The following is a 20500-nucleotide window of genomic DNA, read 5'->3' as shown; positions in this document are numbered from 1 at the left end:
GTGGCTACTTACAAAGTATCAGTCACTCAGTTGCTACTGGTCATTCGCCATGGCATAGCAGCTTGAAACAATAGCGTATATACATCTCTCTCTCTCTCTTCAACAAAAATAAACTCAAAAGCATCTGGTATGGGAACACAGTACAGCACAAACCATTTCTTTGTAGTTCCACTAAGTATTTTTCACAGAGCATTTTCACAGTTAACTTGTATTATGCAATTAAGAAACAAGCTGAACAATGAGAAAGCTAGCAACCCCTTCTTCCCCACAGTTATGCAAAGAATGCCTAAATGTATTTCTTTTGCACGCAGAAGCTGAACAAACTCCTCATTGTTTTCCTTTATGGAAAAGAAGCTGGAAGAGACAAGCCTCCCTTCCACAGTGGAACTAGTAAAAAGCATTTAAATTTAATACATAAAATACCAAACACAATTTTATTTACATTCACACTGATACAACTTAGTCAACACTTTTAATTAGCTGAGGCATATAGAGCCCGCAAACTCTTAACTTACAGCAGGATTCAGTTGCTCATAAAGGTGCATCAGGAATGGTCCTGTAAGAAAGTCATCCGCATCTTGTTCAGCAAACCTTGTGGTTTCTCTCATTGCTGAGATGCCTGGATTTGGACACAAAGCCTGGAAGCAATATGACTGCTCCAGATCTCTGTACCTATCACCCAGAAGCAACTGCTACTTTTATTTCAGTTACTAGTATTCTTTCCATCTTTTTCTGAAGCAACCAACAAGGAAAGCCTACCAAAACCATCACTGCCTGGTCCATCCTCGCCAGCAATTCTAACCTACCACACTTTTCTGGTTTGCTTTAAGAGACACAAAACTGCATTTGGCTGTTTTCTCAGTCTTTCTGGTCAACTCTGTTGTATTGTATGGAGTAATCACAAAGCTGGCATGATTTTTCTTTTTTTTTTTTTTTTTAATTAACATTTCTTAAGGATGGGATTTTGAGAAGGCTGCTCAAGTTTCAGTTAACTGAAACCTAAATCCTGAAGGGGATTTAGGCATAAATCATGTGTACTAAATCGCAAAATGAATTATGAAAATAAGAACTACAAATAACGGAGGAGCATAAAGATCCTCTTTTTCTTCCATTAACAAAGGGAAGTCTGAGCTATACTCTGAAGTGCCAGGCACGCTGGTGAAGGAGAAACGTGACAACTGTAATCTTACTCTGAGAAGTAGCAAAGGAGCCTTTTGTCTCACATGCTGCAAAATCTGACACTTCACTGTTTGAAGGCAAACGAGTTGTTATGATTGAACAGACTGGATTACCCTTTCGTGGGAGACAATGCATCTCCAGATGTATGCACAATGACAATAAAGGCACTGAAACATTAACTGGAATAGCCATCCCAGAGTGCAAAAATTATGCCAAGTCCTCCAGCAGTGCTTCTTGCACCTGTTTGTTGTAGCAAATTGATTTTCACCATTCTCCTTTCTGTTCTTTGAGAAACTATTTCCCAAACCTAATCCTCTGCTCTCAAACTTAACTGCTCAATGTGTTATGAGCACTGTGGAACAGCTTGCTTTCACCACATGTGCTTTTACACTCAACTAGTCATCTTTCAGCAGTGAAAACTCAATCATTTCTATGTTTTAGAAGTGATGTTAAAAGCTGAGTAGAGAAGGAGCTTTTCAACTAATTCAAAGGCAGTATTTATGCCTAGCTGAAACAAATACTGAAGTATCTTTCTGATTAAAAAATTAAAAGAAATCTGATTCAGCACTGAGATTTTTTTTATGGTTTGGACCCCCAACTCCTTAAACTTGGTTAAAGAGTTTTCAGTTATGGCATTTATCTATCATACTGACAAAATGACTACAGAGTGTTCATTACAATGTGACACAAACAGTCAATGAGTTTGTTAATTGCTGAGCTATATCAACTAAATCCAGAATAGTTATGCAAAGCTTAACTTACTTTTACAAAATAATTTTACCACAATTTTGCCTACTGAGGCCTCTTAAAGGACTGCTAGCCCTTTAAAGAAAAAAGTCATTCATTACAACAGACATCAAAAACACTTGTGTCATATTTCAAGCATATTTTGTTTTGTACAAAGCATTCCGCCTGGTTTGCAAGCCTCATTTTGCAAACTGTAAAAATTTTCCAACTATCCCACTCAAGTGCAAACACAGGTCACGCCAAGGACGGGTGGAAAAGAGACTGCAGAATCACTGTCTTACCCACTGCAAAATAAAAATAATGAAACAAACTCATAAGGAGATACTCAGCACCATCAAAAGATTTACTATATAGTTTTCCATTACAACAGGAGTAACCATTTCAACACTTCCTTCCCTCTTCCTGTGTTATTTGAAATTCTCTAGCTAAAGGATCTTTTCTATGCTGTAGAACAGCTACTGGCTTTTTAAAATTAAGACACACTGATAATCTGATTAAAATTATTGACTTGTTTATTTCCCCTCTGTGGAAGTCTTCAGATAGCACCACACAAATGCAAATGTAGTAATTGGCTATATGGCCCCTTACACCCTACAGAGTGCAGTTATTTGGTTGTACAAAACCAGTTTGAGTAAAATGCGGGGTGGGGGGGACAGAATCTGTTTGAACTATTGAAATACCACATTTCCTTGCAAGTTCCCATGCACCTGAATTTTTCCATGTAACTTTTTCTTTCTCCACCCAAGGTTTGCCATTTCACTTTGACCTGTGCCTATGTGGTGTTCCTTTAAAAAAAAGGACAAAAAATGTTGCGATCAAAGGCCCCAGGAGACCATTTGCAACTGAAAACACCAGAGAGGACTGGCTCCTGTCACCAGCATCTCCTAAAACCACAGAAGCAGGAGGTGTCCTAAAGGAGCTCGTGATGAGTTCATGAAAGGCAGGTCCTGCTTGACCAACCTGATCTCCTTTTATGACCTGGTGACCCGCCTGGTAGATGATGGAAAGGCTGTGGATGTCATTTACCTGGACTTTAGCAAAGCCTTTGACACCATCTCCCATAGCATTCTTCTTGGGAAGCTGGCAGCTCATGGCTTGGACAGGCATAGTCTTTGCTGGGTAAAAAACTGGTTGGGTGGCCAAGCCCAGAGCGTAGTGGTGAATGGAGTTCAATCCAGTTGGCAACCAGTCACAAGTGGTGTGCCCCAGGGCTCTGTTTTGGGGCCAGACTTGTTTAATATCTTTATCAATGATCTGGATGAGGGGATTGAGTGTGCCCTCAGTAAGTTTGCAGATGACACCAAGTTGGGTGGAAGTGTCGATCTGCTCGAGGGTAGGATGGCCCTGCAGAGGGACCTGGACAGGCTGGATCAATGGGCCGAGGCCTTGTTAAACCTCATACAGTTGGCCAAGTGCTTCGTCCTGCACTTCAGTCACAACAACCCCATGCAATGCTACAGGCTTGGGGAAGAGTGGCTGGAAAGCTGCCTGGCTGAAAAGGACCTGGGGGTGCTGGTTGACAGCCGGCTGAACATGAGCCAGCAGTGTGCCCAGGTGGCCAAGAAGGCCAACAGCATCCTGGCTTGCATCAGGAATAGCGTGGCCAGCAGGAGCAGGGAGGTGATTGTCCCCCTGTACTTGGCACTGGTGAGGCCGCACCTGGAATACTGTGTCCAGTTTTGGGCCCCTTACCACAAGAAAGACATTGAGGTGCTGGAGCATGTTCAGAGAAGGGCAACAAGGCTGGTGAAGGGTCTGGAGCACAGAGGCCTTATGAGGAGCAGCTGAGGGAACTGGGGGTGTTTAGCCTGGAGAAGAGGAGGCTGAGGGGAGACCTTATCGTTCTCTACAACTACCTGAAAGGAGGTTGTAGTGAGGTGGGTGTTGGTCTCTTCTCCCAAGTAGTTAGTGATAGGATGAGAGAAAATGGGCTCAAGCTGCGCCAGGGGAGGTTTAGATTGGATATTAGGAAAAATTTCCTCACAGAAAGGGTAGTCAAGCATTGGGACAGTCTGCCCAGAGAGGTGGTGGAGTCACCATCCCTGGAAGTGTTCAAAAAACCAGTAGACATGGCACTTGGGGACATGGTTTAGTTTAGTCTACCCTTGATTGGTTTAGTGTGGACTTTGTAATGTTAGGTTAATGGTTGGACTGGATGATCTTAAAGGTCTTTTCCAACCTAAACGATTCTATGATTCTATGTGGGCATCTCCTCCTGATGGAGCAGTCCTAGACAAGAACACCACCACTTTAAAGTTGTACTGTAGAATACAGAGTGATGCATTATTTTACTTTGCAGCTTGCTTCAGAGTGATTTCAGTAAAAGTCAAGTTCCTGCACAATATACAACCCATTACCTTACCTAACAGAGTTATACAGAATTCAATCTGTACAAATCTGTTATTTGTCATGCCATTCAGGCAGGCTGCTCAGTATTCCCAAATTTCTCACCCTTCAGCCTTCAACAGGTTAATATGCAATATTTTCAAATCCATTATTCACCACAGATTTTAGTCAGGGCCACACGGAAGTATGTGCTTCCAGCTCACCAATACCAGGGAAGCTTCCAATGCACCAATTTGGCTAAAGCATCTCAGATACTTCAGCCCACTATGTACTTGTTATAACCCATCTGCTGGAAGGCTACACTATTTGCAGGTCACTCTTTTGCAAGAGTAGTGCTACTCCACGCAATCCAGATTTCTGCTTATGCACACCTTCCCACAGCATAAGCAAGCAAACAAGTACTTCTCATACTCATCACATCAGCTAACTCAGCTTAAACAATGTTAAAAAAAAAGTTTCTTTTGCACAGCATCTAAGTAAAAACAGCGATTACCTGCAAGTCTGGCTCTGCCAGCAGAGCATCCAAGCAAGCTGTGTGGACAGCAAACCCCAGCAGGCAGACGGCAATGAGCCATGAACAGGCTGCAACATCTCTAGCCTCCTCACATATTCCTTCACCACTTTTAACTTGTGCCACTGCTACACACTCATACAAGTCCACATTGTTCACACTGGCAGAAACTAGAAACATATGCATTGTACGACCAAGGGGTAACATCTGAACCTTCCAAGACATGAGCATGTGCTCAGAAGCAAGTGGCATGCTTATCTGTCACTCAGTTCAGAGCTGGTTTCCTGGAAAGGAATTGGATTCTTTCACGAGGTAATTCAACACATCACCTGACACCACCTAAAATGTGAGAAATATGCCAAGAGATTTCACACTTTTCTGCTGTCAAATGCTTAGTGGAACAAAACATGTCAAACATGCTAGAAAACTCTTGCACCTTTGCATCTTCTCAAAACTTTGTAAGCAAAGTATGCTTACTTCCATACAATGCAAAGAAATTAATGCTTCCCTTAATGCACATTTTAGGGATGCATAGTTCATAGGTCTTAAAAAGAGAAACTAGAAGAAACCCCACTTCCGTTGCTCTGGGCTATCAAACAACACCAACTGTATTGCTGACCAACTACCACACCGTTTAATCTGAGAGTATACAATCGCCACTAAGGAAAAAAATGAGGAAGGGTGGGGGAAAACCACACACATCAAGAAAAATATTTCCCTGTGCAAACAGCACCATGTTGATTACTGCTGCTTTCCTGGCACAGGCACTTGTCTGGTATGAGATCAAAGGGCAGGGAGAAATCCAAGAGAAGGGAAAGGGACAAGAAGCCAGTATTAAAAAGCTCCTAAGTAGCTACAATTACTGAACAGAAAGTGGTGTAAAGCAAACTCCTGAAGCATGACATGCACACCTTTACAGGCCTCCAAGCTGGTCAACTACAAGGGAGATACTAATTTCAGGACAGTGTTTCAAATGCCTTAGAAGTCCCCAGTTCAACAAATCTTAACCTCACTGTGTTCCCATTAGACACATGAGGTGCCCACATGCCTTCCTATCTGGCTCCACATTTTCTTCCACTGTCTTGTTTTGAAATTACACCTATTCACTATGACAATACACAGCATGTTTGTAGGAACCTAGTTTTGCACCCGCATGTGCAAAAGTTGGAAAAAATATGTGCACAGTAAAACACATTAACACAGTTAAGTAACTGTTGGAAATCAGAACAATGTTTACAACAGCCACAAAAATCCCAGCTGAATTAAAAATGTGTAAAAACTCTAGACATCATCTATCCCATACATTGTTTGCTGCATGCCACAACTGAGTCTTCTCCCTTGCCCAGCAGTTTCAGACAAAAATCAAACAGTCAGTGAGAAACAGGGATAAAAACACAGTAAGAATTATAAAACTTTGTCAAAAATAAGTTATATTGCACCAGATTTTCTGAATTTCCTGTGTAGCAACTATGAATTTTTACTGAATTTTTTGGCACACAGAAAACACACAAAATTGCATAGTAATCAAGCAGTCTGGAAACTACTTGAGCTGAGGACCACATTTCCTAAAACAAGTCCTTCCGAAGTACCACAGATCAAGAGACAGAAGTGCAAGCATGCATAATATTTATAGTATAAGACAAGGTCCATAGATAGAAGCAATCTTTATCATCTGGTCTAATGAAATCTTTTGAGCACACAAGTCTCTCTCTAGGTCAGAAGCAAATTTCAAACCTATATACAAGTAGAGAAAGTTTAATTACACATGTTTAGGTGGTATGCAAAACAATTTAGTTATTACCTATGGATTAGAAAGGATGCTGGGGCAGGGGGGAGAGGATGGTGAGAAGATTGCTTCCCAAGGGAAGGAGACAGGTAATTTGTAGCCTGTGGAAAATGAGTTTGTCTGTGGGAACAAGTATGAAATTACAGCATGTCAAGGAAAACCACCCTCAGGTTCATGGCTTACAGCATACAGGAGAGTCATGAATCGAGTTCCTCGCCTCTTCTGAAGGTGTTTGGTAGATCTCCATTAAGGAGGAGGCTGAAAGATCAGAGGCAAAGTGAGGTTTTGTACAAGAAAAAGGGTTCCCTTCTCCAATGACAACTGGGCTTTTGTCCTTCACCCACAGCCTGTGTGAATGAGCTCTGTAGCAGTCACTTGGTTTCACTTACATAATTGTCAGGAAAGCATTTGAGATGCGATCTCTAACTTTTCAGAAATTTCATGTGCAAAATTTAGGGATTTTCGTAGTTCTACTGCAGAGATGCACCTTACTGCAGAAGCTGCAGGGACATGTTGATCTTTTCCAGTTCCTGGACACCAGACATTATCCTGCAACCATTCAAGTGTTCTTAACTGACGAAGACACTGCTATTTTCAGTGTGCTCTAATACGTTTGTGACATATACAAACATTCATATACATTTGTACACCATATATCTTCAGATCTTGCCCATCGAAACAAACACAAGCCAGAAACCACAGCATCGAACTGTGGTCTGTGTATCCAAAATGATGCCTGACACTTCCAGTGACTTCAATTTTTTCCCCTTTGTTTCTTTTTGACACAGTTATTCTTTATAAATCACTTACAAATTGGGGAACTCTATTCTGTTTTTCATTCACTGTTAAAACAATAGCACATTCCACTGAAGGAAATTATTCAGAAACCATTTGTTTCTTTGCATACAAGTGAATTGACCAATGACTTAAATACAGAGGATCCAAGAGACCACACTAGGAAATATAGCACGTGTGCTGAAATAGGCAACATGAATGGAATAATTTTTACTGTTCCTCTCATTTTCAGAAATGAAAGATTTAATAACTTGCATAACAGATCAAGAGTGGAAACTTGCATTCTAATCACGCATCTGCCATTAACTTGCTGCGTGAGTCACAGCTTATTTGGGCCCCAAGCCTGTAACATGAGGAAAAAAAAGCAGTCACTAGCCTTACAGGGACATTGTGAGGGTTAGCTCACAGAACACTTTGGTCTCCCTCAGCTCAGTGATGCATCCGAGTACAAGCCTACTTTTAAGCAAATAAATAGCTCTGTTTAAGTCAACAGCTTCCACGTGAAAATAACGGATTTGCAGCATTCACCTTAGAGAACCTGAAGAAGATGGCAGGGAAAAAACATAAAAGCAGGAGAAAAAATTTTTTTTAAACTACTACTCGTATTGGTGATAAGAGGAAGTGGTATCTACAGCTACCTGCAGTCTCTAGAAGAACATAAATCCCATCCGAAACAGCTACAGCTCAGGACTTTACTGCAGAAAAAATTTCTACGTAATGGTAATACACTTCGGAGAAGTAAAGTCCAGTTCTGGCACTACCTTGAATCACTGATGAGACAGAGTTCTGGCCTGCAATCCATTCAAGAGGAGGAAGGTGATATTAGATACCTATTTTCTTCTTATTAAATTAGAGAAGCTCTCACAAATAGATTATAAGCATATATGACAGTACAGAATATAACAGGCAGTGGGGAGAAGAATCAGATCCCATATTTAGCTTTGGTCAACAGACATAAGCATAAATACTTCCAAGAAACTCCTGAGTGTATTGACAAGAGTCACTTAGTAAAGAGTGGACTGTCATGTTTAAATTATCTTTAAAACATGAATCAGTAGCATAACATGCTCTCTTCCATATCAGTATATGCCTGCCTTTCTTCTTCATCCTGCTTCTTTGTACTTACCCTGGTTTTCTTCTCAGGTAAAGCTCTCAAGTTCTTAAAATGTTTTTTTTCAGTCAAACTCAAGTTTCAGTAAATGATATGCCATCCCTTATTCTGCTTACTTGAAGGATTGTCTCTGCAGTTTTCAATTGTGCATCAGTCACAAAGAAAACAATGCTGCTTAAGAAGCTGAACTGCTGTAGCTGCACACCCACATTCCTTTAGAGTTGTCTTGCATCTGTATGAGCCAAGTTAAATGAGTTTGCATCAAAAGATAATTAAGCTAAGAGCTCCAAATCACATCCACTGAGCAAAGAGCTGTGACATCAGCACCTCTTAGCTGTTTGAACCCCAAAGGATTCTTCATCCTGGAAAACGATGATTAAGAGAGAGGATATATGACACAGCTCCATACAGTCAGAAGTAGTGCTGAGAATGCAAATGACTGCTCATGTCTCTTCCAGGAAGGAAAAAAAAGAAAACCAAAAAAAGCAGACATAAAGAGGTTTCTGACCCTGACTCAGTACTGGATGCTATGGACTTCAAGAATTTATGTAGGTTCAAAGAGCAACAAGCTTGCAGAAGAGAAGTCAGTTGAGGATTGTTACATAAATAATACTGCCTCAAGCTTAGGAGTCCTTGAACTGTAAGCTGTTGGAGGCTAGAAGCAGCAGTACCATTCATTATGTAGTATCTTTACCAGACATCTATTACTCATCACTGTCAGATATCAGGTAATTGTCTGGATGGACACTTTGTTTGATATGATCTGGCCATTCTTCTACTATGCTTTGAGATCTCATTTAACTGTTGTCTTCTGCCCCCACTTTTCCAAAATCACCTCCTCCTATAAGGGCCAAATCCCCCCTCAGCTCAGCCACTGCAATTGTCTGTTGACATTATCAGCACAAAATACACCTTTACCTGATGGCTTAAATTAACATGCCAGACTGACATACGGTAGCTGAAACATAGGAACAGTTTTCAGTTTGCTGTAGGAACAGTAGCCTCCAGCAGAACGGCAGGGCACACACCAGCTAAACCCATGAGAGCACAAAGCCTTAAAAGTAACAGTCTTGTGAAAAACCTTTCTACAGCTAAACTAACGGAGGATAACTTGACTGTGTATCTGAATGCCAACATCCTCTATGGCTCTAAGGTATCACAAGAGTCAGAACTACACAAGTTGAGAGCGTGGTGAGTAACGTACAGTGATTTAACTTACATGACATAAAACTTGTGTACAATTTTAGAGAAGAAAAAACATTTTCCAACATTTCCCTTTTATAAGCATCACAAACAGAGTATTTGGGATATCTCAAAACAGAAGCAAGTCTTCAAAAGCAAAACAAAGACTTCTAATCCACCATTAAGTATGCATTCTGCTGAGCTGGTGCCTGCATTCATATTTTGGATTACTGTGGTAAATTCCTTTCTAGGAAACTCCAAGAACTTTGCACCCAACAGCCAAGCCTCACAATACCCTGCCAGGTATAGCTAGTCATTTTGCATGACTGCACTACTTATTCCCACCCCCACCCCCACCCCACTTCTTCGTCCCATGCACCAAAAAGATAGAAAAGCTACTAGTACATTCCCTTTTGTTAATCTGCTTCACAACAAAGGAATAAAATCAGTTATAAGTTCTGAAGTGTGCATTCTTTAATGTCTTCAGGATTTCCTTTCTGGATTGGCAAACACATCACTTTTCTCCCTCACATCTTTCTTCAAGGTATATAGTTTTCTACTCTTTCTCCATTTCCTTTCTCAGTATTACTATACCAAGAAAATATTTCTGTGGATTTCTACACCCACATCTACAAACAATTCATTCCCATTTGTCTTGCCAAAAACATCTCCATTAAATCAGTAGTTAAATCCTTTTTAGTAGAAATAAGCTGAGGATGGATCAAGTCTAATCATGATTTGATTCCAAAGAAGAAACTGTAATTTACAATACAGATTTTAATCAGATTTTGGTGTAGACTTCAGGTGATTTTACCGAACTGCCTTGCTAATGCAAAGAATGAACTTTACTGATATACTTCAGACTATGCTCCTATCATATAATTTTTAATATACAGACAGTGAGATTTATTAGACGATCGTTTTCCCAGTAATTTCTGTCAGGAGTTTTTAAATCATTGGTGCAAGCACGCAGAAGGTGAAGCACAGAGTTGCCGCAAGCACTGCGGGACAAGCCTCCTTGCAGAGATGCGTGACATAGCCCCTCAGCTGTGGGGCGGGGGTAGCAGGGGTGCACCTCCACAGCTGTGGAGGCTGTAGGGTCAGCCCCCAGCAAACACTGGGGGAACAGGTTCCCCCTCCTCCCCAGCTTCCCCCCCCCCCCATCTCCTGTGCAAGGCAGAACAAAGAGGAGGTGGAGCTCTGATCCCAGCAAAAAGGGTGGTCACTGCCTTCCCAGGGGTGAAGCAGCAAAGGGCTACCCCATACTCAACAGGTAAGATAAACATACCTGAATCACTGAATGACATCCCTGACATTTCTAATACCCATCTTTCTTTCCTCATGTGAAGGAAAAATAACGACCTGCAGAACACTGCTCATTTTCAGCAAAAAAGACTTTCACCCCAAGAAGCTGCACCGATTTACTTCAAAATGCACAAAAATAGTATGCTAACTGTTTATTATAAAGATTGTTCTGCAGTGTGCTGGGCTCATGATAAAGGAAGTTAATGACTGTGCTTGGTACTAAGAGAAAATGAATAAGTTATCTGTTATTAAAGAACATTTATAGTTCAGATTGTTCAAGGTATGTAGCCATCTATTTGCATCTTTGGTGATAAGAATGTTGTTTTCAACCATTTAAATCAGACTGAAAAACACCCGTCCCACTGCACCCTATCATTACTCAAGGAAATAAAACCTCCTACCCTCCTTTCAAGTACAAGCTATTTAAATACATATCAACTGAGATTTTTTTTAAAAATTAAAAAAAAAAAAATCTTGCTGTGAAATAACTGAGGAAGTCCCACAGTTTGTTCTCCAAACTTCTAGGATTAGTAGATCTCCTTGTACCATACCTATTTTTATATTCACGCCTTAGAGGAAAAACAACCTTCTTGTTCCCCTGCCCCATCCCCTGGTTTGTCAACTTGGAAGAAGTGTGACTATGCTACCAAATGGTAACTCTTCAGTCATGGGACCAGTTACAGCTGGGAAACCTTTACTGGATTTTACAGGGCCTGCTGAAAACATTGTTTTTTCCACATAGGGGTCACCATCCTCTACTGTTCAGTGTCGCCACCAATTAGCAGCAAGTCTGATGAACAGGTTAAAAGCTTCCAGCCAGCTCTCACCACCACCTTCCCCACAAAACACTGTGGGGCTAAAGCGTTAATGTTCATAATTAAAAAACCCTACAGTCCACCACTGAAAAAAATATCTATCCAGACCTCAAAACACTACACGCCACAGCTACTGTTCAGATCAGATGCTGAATTTCAGAAGACACTTCTGCACTCACTTTAGCAAGGACCTCACAGCAGTCCTCTCATCTTCGCCCCTTCCCCCGCCCCTTTTCTTCTTTTTTTTTTTTTCCCCCCAAATCCCTCCGTAGCAAGGGGCATTACCTGTCCTTTACATAAAACTGTTACTCTTCTGGACACGTTGCCTAGCTCGAGCCCCTGGCACACCCCTGCTGGATGCTGTATTAATAGGGAGAAAGCAAGAAGAGCAGGCCCCACAAACTTGATCTGGCAGAAGATTTCACAATCGTGCAGGCAGTGCGCAGGATCCATGTAGACAAAGCACCTCCGAGAGCTACAGACTCCTAACAACAAAGATGAGCCTCCCCTCCTCCCTGCTGCGACCCATGGGCCATTTCACATCAGTAATGTGGAGAAGCTGTTACAAATCTTTTTCTGCAATTCATCAAAACTTGACGGATGCCACCCAAAAATTCGAAGTACTGCTTTATCTTCTTTATTGCATTGTCTTTGTCAAGCCCCAGGCACTATTTCGTTTTTGTAACTATTCAGGAATATAAAATCTCTCCCCTTTGAAAGAATCCGTGCCACTTATTCACATTTAAAATACAAACAAGGGTAGTATCGCCAACACACCCCCCTCATCTAAGCTGTGCCGTAGCACAAACGGAGCGCGTTCATCACCCCACACCCTCTTTTATTAGCAGGCTTGAGATAGACAACTCCCACTCAGTTTTTTCCTTGCCTCCGGGCAAGTGAGGCCGGCTGCTGGTTACCAGCCACGGGAAAAGCAGCCCGCAGTAACCCAGCGCCCGGGGACGCCTCTCGGGACAGGTCCCAGCGGAGCTACTGCCCTGCCAAGGCTCCCAGCCCCGCCCGCTGCCGGCAGCACCCCCCGCAGCGCTCGCAAAGGCGGCGGAGCCCCCCCAAGCCCCCCGCCGCGGCACCTGCCGCCGCACCCCGCGGAGGGGCGCGGAGCCCGCACCTGCCGGCACGGCGGGGGCGCACGGCGGGGCCGCGCACGGCGCCCGGGACGCGCTCGCACGGCCCCGGCCCGAGCAGGCGGCTCCGCCGGGCAGCCGCGGCTGCGCCCGCCGCCGGCCCTGCCCTGCCCTCCCCGCCCCGCCGCCGGCTGCTGCTGCCGCCGCCCCCGCTCCCTCCTCTCCGCTCCCCTCCCCTCCCTCCTCCTCTCCCCTCCCGCCGGCCCCGGGAACAAAAGAGGCCGGTGCGGCGGCGGCGCCCGCCCGGGCAGCCCCCGCAGGCCGGCCCGCGGCCCGCCGGCCCGCAGCCCCGTCCCGTCCCGCCCCGCCGCCCCCCGGCCCCGCCGCCCCCCGGCCCCGGCCCCGGCCCGCACTCACCTGGGCCCGGCGCGGCGGCGCGCTCAGGGCGGCGGCATGGCGCTCCCCGCCCCGGACACGGCGGGAGGCCGCCCGGCTGCTCGCCACCTCCCGCCGCTCCCCGCCCCGGCTGCCGCCCTTACGCAATTGGCAGCGGCCGCAGCCCCCCCGGGGCGACGATCCCCGGCCCCGAAAGGAGGCGGCTGCGCCCCGCCGCCGCGGCCCCGCCTCCCGCCGCCCCCCGCCCCCGCGCCGGGGGAGGAGCGGGGCCGCCCCCGCCCGCCCCTCGCACCGCGCCGGCACCGCCCGCACCGCCCCGGCCCGCTCCGCTCCGCTCCGCTCCGCTCCGCCCGACCCCGGAGCTGCCCGGCCCGGCGGGACTGCGGCAGCCCCGGCCGTCCCACCCCCGGGGAAGGGGCCGGGAGCCGCCGCCTGCGGCACCCGGCGCGGGGTCGGGGTGGGGGGGGGGGCGGGAGCAGGCGCGGGGGCATTTGGGGGCATTTCGCACCCCTGCCCTGAGCCACGGCTCTCCTCCGGGCGGCGTGGAGAAAAGGTAAATTACAGCTAGAACACCAAACACAGCGTTAGGTGCGCATGTCCGATTAAAAAAAAAAAAAAAAAAAAAAAATTCCACAGTATAAGCGCACAGGTGCTGCCAGGGGAGGTGTAAAAGGTGCCGGTGGTACGAGAGCAGGTAAAGGAGCAGGGCGGCAGCGTAAAGCGGGAAGGTACCAGGCGGTTATCGTTACGTGTGGGCTTACTGGGCTGAAAGGGAATAGAGAACAAAGTTACTTACCAGAATCGTAGCTTGGGCAGTCTCTGACCTGGCAGAAGAGCTGGCTGGAAAATCTGATTCCGCTTTCTGGGAATTTTTTTTTTTTTTTAAAGTCTGATTTGCAGTAAAATCCAACTAAACCCGAAAATGTTCTGAATTTCAAGGAACCAGTGCCTGCAGCTGTTCCACGGCAAAGAACATCAGTCTGGTTTAGAAACTCAGAGGGACTGTGAAGCTCCAGAACTTACCTTTGCTGGGGACTCAGAGCTCCAGGGTACCTCAGCCTCCCAGGCTGTCAGCTTTGATGTAGATCTGACAACGGGCTTCTCTTAAGTTTCGGACCTCCCACCGTTTCCAGTGCACTGAGGTTGGGCCAAACTCATTACAAATCCAAAAAAAAAAAAACCAACCCACCCCCAAAACGCACCCTGATCAGATTCGAGATGCTTTCAATGAAACCCTTTGGGAAATACAACCAGCGTTTTCCAACATAATTATTTAATTGGGAAAATGCCAGGCAGCTGGAAACGAAGTGGTAACTCGTTTATTCCCATAAACGCTGCCTAACGTAACTTTAGTTCTACCGATTTCTTCTTTGTTTACCAGTAAGCATAGCCTGTGTTTGCTTACAGTATATGGAGACATCTAGTGACTAAATAATAAACTGCAAATCCACTTCAATTAGTATGAAATCTTAAGAGATTATACTAGGATCCTTCGCTTGCTATATTCCACTGGGACTGCAGTGTTCAGGGTGATAAAACTGCAAACCACCGCACCGCAAAATAGCAGTTGCCGTACACAGGGACCGTGGTGGAACGAGCAGCTGCACCAACTCAAGCGGCGACCGACTGCAGCTCCACTGCACAGCTTGAGCTTCAGGCCATAGCTCTCAGGACTGAGATTCAGAGCAATACTTTACTCAAGACAAGAGATTTGTCTGTAGATACACAAAAGGCATTAGGACAGTTCCTAACTTGCCTTTCTCACTAAACCACAGTGCAGGAAGCCCTTAGGTGTATGAATAAGGTGGTTTCATCTTCACTTTGATCATGTTTCCCTGTTTCTATTCCTTCCTCTAGCTTCATTTTTTTTTGAATGCCCAGGACCACAATCCTTCTAACATGTGTGGTTGTAAATCTTTGCCTCATTTCAACAAATGCAGACTGAACATTTACGTTTGCCAGTGACTTTGGCTGAAATCGAATTGGAGGTAGTTTTCCTTTGTTTAATGTGAAATTCAAATATTTCAGCTCAGAAAATTGCCCAGTTTAAAAAAAAAAATCAGCATGGCACTGGACATCCATTTTACACATGTAATATTATGTTTGTCCATGTAATACACATGTCCAATTATTCAGTTGTCTATTTGGGTGGGCAAATTTTGTTCATGTACAGTGAAACTAGCAAATAAGTAGTAAGTGTACTGGTTTTACTGCATGCGCTGTTTTTAGTATGTGTCTGACCTTCTGAAAGTTCTTTTTTTAATATGAAAACACTCTTTCAATTATCCTTTGTCATACAATCCTGTATCAAAAATGATGCTGAATTATTCCTCAGGAATGCCAATTGTAACAAAATGTTCATGCAGTTTAATTGGTGGAAATCCCTGTATCCCATAAATGATTTAGTGTTAAATGATTGCTCCTTTGAGAAATTATTTTCACTTGATGCAGCACTTCCACAAAAAATATCTTTAAAGGTGATTTTGTCAGACAGATGTGTTTTCTGTTCTCATTGCATAATAGAACTAAACCCTTCAACTGTGTTGTTCTTCAGATGCTTTTGTTTTTCATTAACACAAACCACTGCTTATCCACTGGAAAGATGGGAGTCCAGGAACAGAAAGTATTTACATTTTATATGCTTGTACACAGAATGAAGAAACATGGACTGCTGATCAACATTCCCAGTTGTAATCCTGCAAAGAGCTCATTTCAGTGACACCTGGGCAGATGGTTGCTAGTACTACTACATAGGGGGGATAAAGTAGAAACATGTCTACATACTTTAAGTAGTCTGAAGGTAAATATATTGCATTATAGATGTATGCATGTGTGCGTGTGTATTTTAGACAACACACACCACAATGCATACTTGTCAGTCTTAGGCAAATCACAAATACCTGTCAGCTGTAAAAACACTAGATCTCTTATAGAATGGAATTATCACCCAACAGCTATAATTTTTTAGTGATGGATACATTTGAATAAAGCAATCCCTAAACGCTGTAAGTATGTGAATGATTGGACTTTTAAGATTAGCTGAGTATTTGAAATCTCTGTATCAAACCCAAATGGCACTCTAAAAGCATTACCTCTCCATCTGGTATAACTTCTTTTTTCATACTGCTTTGGGTTTAAGCAGACAAAACCTTTGCCAAGTGTATAACCCAAAGCTTAAAAATAGCAAAAGATTGACTTGAAAGAGGTCATTGATGCAGTCACTATGGTCTGATGATTTCAAAGTAAGTGAGAAGGAAACCAACTTTTGTCCTGAGCAAAGAGAGGTACTAGGAGATGGGGGGACAGTGGTAAGTATATCCAGTTACTAGTTAAAATTATGTCCTATTCTCTGAACTCCCATCCAGATCCTTGTGATTTAGAAAATCTTACTGTTGGTCTATTGAGATAAGAGAGCAAACATACATATTTCTTTCCTTATTTAAGCCTTTCTGGCATATGTCCCAGGTAGTCTGTGGTCATACCTTTTCCATATAGTAGCTGTGTTTTAAATTATCATACTAAACACATGGATTTTTAATGGCCTCTCTGGGAGTCTAACACATTGGGTGGCAAAAAAACCTTAAATTCCTGAAATAATACAAAGGCTGCCTAGGCTGAGGGGAGGTTTGTTCTTGGTAAAAGCCTGTTCCTCCTTTGACATACTGTGTTTCAACCAAAGTTAACAGCAGTTAACAAAATACAACAACAGTTTAAGGGAGAAGACAAGAGTTTAAAATGCATACTGGGGGAGTGTAGAGATAATTTGTAATGAGGTTTTAGTAGGGAACAGTTTCAGTGTACCTATCTTCCCCTGCCCATTGAAGGATCATGCCTTTTTCTTTATTTGTGCCAAAACAAACCCATATACAACTCATTTGCCTTTTGCAGGTCTATGAAAAAGTATGGAGAGAGTTATTAGAGAATTCATTTGTTATTACTGAAATTAATAACATTAAAAGCAAACAACAAAAACCTGTGTTATGTGGCAAATGCGTTCAATCAGGAGTGTGGAAGTCTAGGTTCAGTCCTTGCCCACCTTATACAAAAAGTCTTTTAAATCAGTGACAGCAACTCTCCCCCACAGCAGTGATGCTGACAGGAGACATGTGGCCTGAAGACTGCTGTATCTGCTCTGGGTGCTTCAAGGATTTCACCAACTTCCCTGAAGCTTACCCTAATGACCCACTACTGAGTTCTGCCTAAATCCCACCTTTCATTCTCCCCCCTCACTTTGGTTATTACCAAAAATTTTACACTGGAGACTCATGTCAGAATTCCAAGATTCTGGGTCATATAAAGATGAGAAACTGTTGAAATCCAACAACAAAAACTAACAAATATTTAGTGTCTTTTAGATTTTTCTCCTTTGTAATCAGACACTGACAGCGAATCAGCAAAATAATTTCAATGTTAATGGAGTATAGGCTGCACTGAAGGTTGAAAGGAGGATTCATAAATTGGGTTTTTAAAAGAATAGCTGAAAATAAATATAAAGAGAAAATGAGAATGGGGTAACTGTGAGGAACCAGATATACCTAGATGGAAAACGTGAAGGGGAGCAGATAATTGAGACAAAAGAAAAAAGAAAAAAACCCACAATGCAAATATGGGTACAAGGAAGCTGTATTTTGCCTTTTATAATTCTCCTAAAGTGCAGTTTGGTGAAAGACAAAATGCAACAAATTCATATTGCATTCATTTTTAATATTGTCTGAATTAAACTCACAATTCCCTACCAAACCAATCCGTCCACTCACATTAAAAAACACAGATAATGTTTTCTCATTGTGTTTACATTTTAGTTCAATGTTACTAAAAACATGTGATTGTCTTCTGTATTTAAACACTTTTTCCTTGGGAAGGCTTCTCTTGAAAGGTGTCCACCTTCCAGGTCACTTCAATATTTATTTTAGTGTGAATTGGATTGACATTTATGCCAATTTTACTAGCAAACTGTAATAGTAAATTTGGCTTGCATTTAATGGAAATATTGATGGAAACTGATTGCTAAATGAGTTACCAGAAACATAACCATAAGGACTATTGGTCCTATTTTCTTGTTTGGTCAAGAAACATAAACAATGTGGAAGCACATAAACTATTAGGCTAGTCAGTCCCATGAGAGCTGAGTTTGGAGTGCTGTGCTCCTAAGTCAAAAGCCACAGTCTACAGACTTTTACACATCTGTCAGAAATTTTTGATATACAACAGATTATGAGACATTCCACAATCCATAAGGCAGACTAAAAATTGTTAAATACACAATTTCCTACAAATGCTTGCCAGACTTTAGTTGAGACTATTTGGAATATCTGTGATCATTTGTGTTTCATCTCATGTGCTTGGTGTACTTGCTTTAAAATTATGCACATAGTATTTCTATGCAATAAATTTATGTCCTGAATTTCTTGCTCTTTATTTTTATCTTAACAGAGAATTATTTTGGTTAAGACTCTCTGAAATTTACAAGAAGAACAGACCTGAAACCATAGATTTCTGATCTGCATTCACATTAGCAGATATATAAGTAAGCCAGATACATGGCAGAATTGTGTTGTTTTAACCTTGGAGAAAGGTGGAAAGTCTGACTTCCACTGTAGAGAAATGCATTTTAAGTGCTTTGCTTTTATAGTTAGTTATTACTTATCTGATTGAAGAGACAATATTTTCACAAGTAGAAACGCTCCGGAATATTACATGATTAAAAAGCATTAATAAATATCTCTGGAAGAGAACAGAGCTATAATGCTTTTAGATTGTTGCCAAAAACAGATATGAAAAGTGCTGGAAACCTGTATTTGCTGGTAACTCACTTCCTCTGAGAAGAAACATAGGCAGGTAGGAATACTTTCTGTGCCTTTGAAAATGTAACAGGTAAACTGCTACCTTAGGGCTCCAAGGTAATGTTCATTTCTGTGGCATTAAATCCAAGTTTGAAACAGAAGTTTCCATCAAACACTGCAAGACACATTTCTTGCACAAGACAATTTGCTAATGCAAGTCTTTGTACAAAGCTTTAGGCTCTCTACTCTGATACGCATTCAGACCATAGTCCTCAAAATTATACTCTTTTATAAAAACTTCCTAAGATTCAGTGAAAACACATTTGACACACTTTCAAGTAGTATTATGGAATAAGGCAGTTATGTTGCTTACCTTGTTTTGTAGCAAAGCAATCGTATGCATACGTAAAACTGACGGGGTTTGTTTCCAGTAAATTTTCAGTTTTCTGTCAACACAATGTGTCACCAAATGGCTGACTGAACCATTTTCCTTTTGGGAAAGAACAAATACAAAGGCTAATCACTGTTACAGGAAAAGTTATCTGTTGGGTTCCCTGCATAGGATATCATCCTGACCTTTTGTTTTTTACAAAAAACAGGAATTCAAGTGTCTCATATGAATGACAGCCAAATGTAAAAACAAGAAATGTTTGTTTGCCCATCAGAAATGAATCATTTGATTCTCAGAGGTGCATTTGCAGTGCTGCAGAACATGTATCACCTTAAACAACTGGAAGTTCAGGTTGAGATACTCAGTAATCCTAAAAGTCACTCCATTTTTTCAAAGTCAGCTGCTGAAACAAGAGCTTGAGGTGAAAGCACAATGACTATTAGTGGCTTTGCAGATCCGGTTCTTTAAAAAAACATGAAGTGATATTAAAATAGGACTCCCTATACCAAGGCAGAAGTTCATCTAGCCAAGTAGCCTGTTTCCAACAGTAGCTGATGATAAGAGTATAAAAAAACATTACGTAAACACACATCAATACTTGGTCGATTACTTCCCCATCTTCCAATGACTTGCAGCTCTGTGTCACCATTGATACACTTCTTTTTACCAGCTTCTCTTAAAATTATCTGTTGCTTTCTGAACTTATATTAAGTTCCTAGCATCCATGATGTCCTGTGACAAGGAGTCCTGCAGTATAACTGCTTCTTGTAAGAAGAAATACCTCTTTCTGTTGGGTTTGGAGCTTCCACTTACTCATTTCATATGATACCCCATAGTTCTTATGTTGAAAGAAACAGTCATTCCTTATTCACCTTCTCTATGCCACTCCATCACATTCTGCCATATGCATCTCTTTTCCAATCTAAATATATTAATGAAATGCATTTCTTTGTCTCTTACGTGGAAGCTGTTTCATATCTTGCCATGCATATTGTTCTTTCGCCAATTTTGCTACACCTTTTTTTAAAGATGACAGAACCAGAATTGCAGTAGGTTCCAGAATATGGGTAC

This window comes from Pelecanus crispus, chromosome Z (genome assembly GCF_030463565.1).
Source record: "Pelecanus crispus isolate bPelCri1 chromosome Z, bPelCri1.pri, whole genome shotgun sequence".
NCBI classification, from domain to species: Eukaryota; Metazoa; Chordata; class Aves; order Pelecaniformes; family Pelecanidae; genus Pelecanus; species Pelecanus crispus.
Note: the sequence above shows the minus strand (reverse complement) of the source record.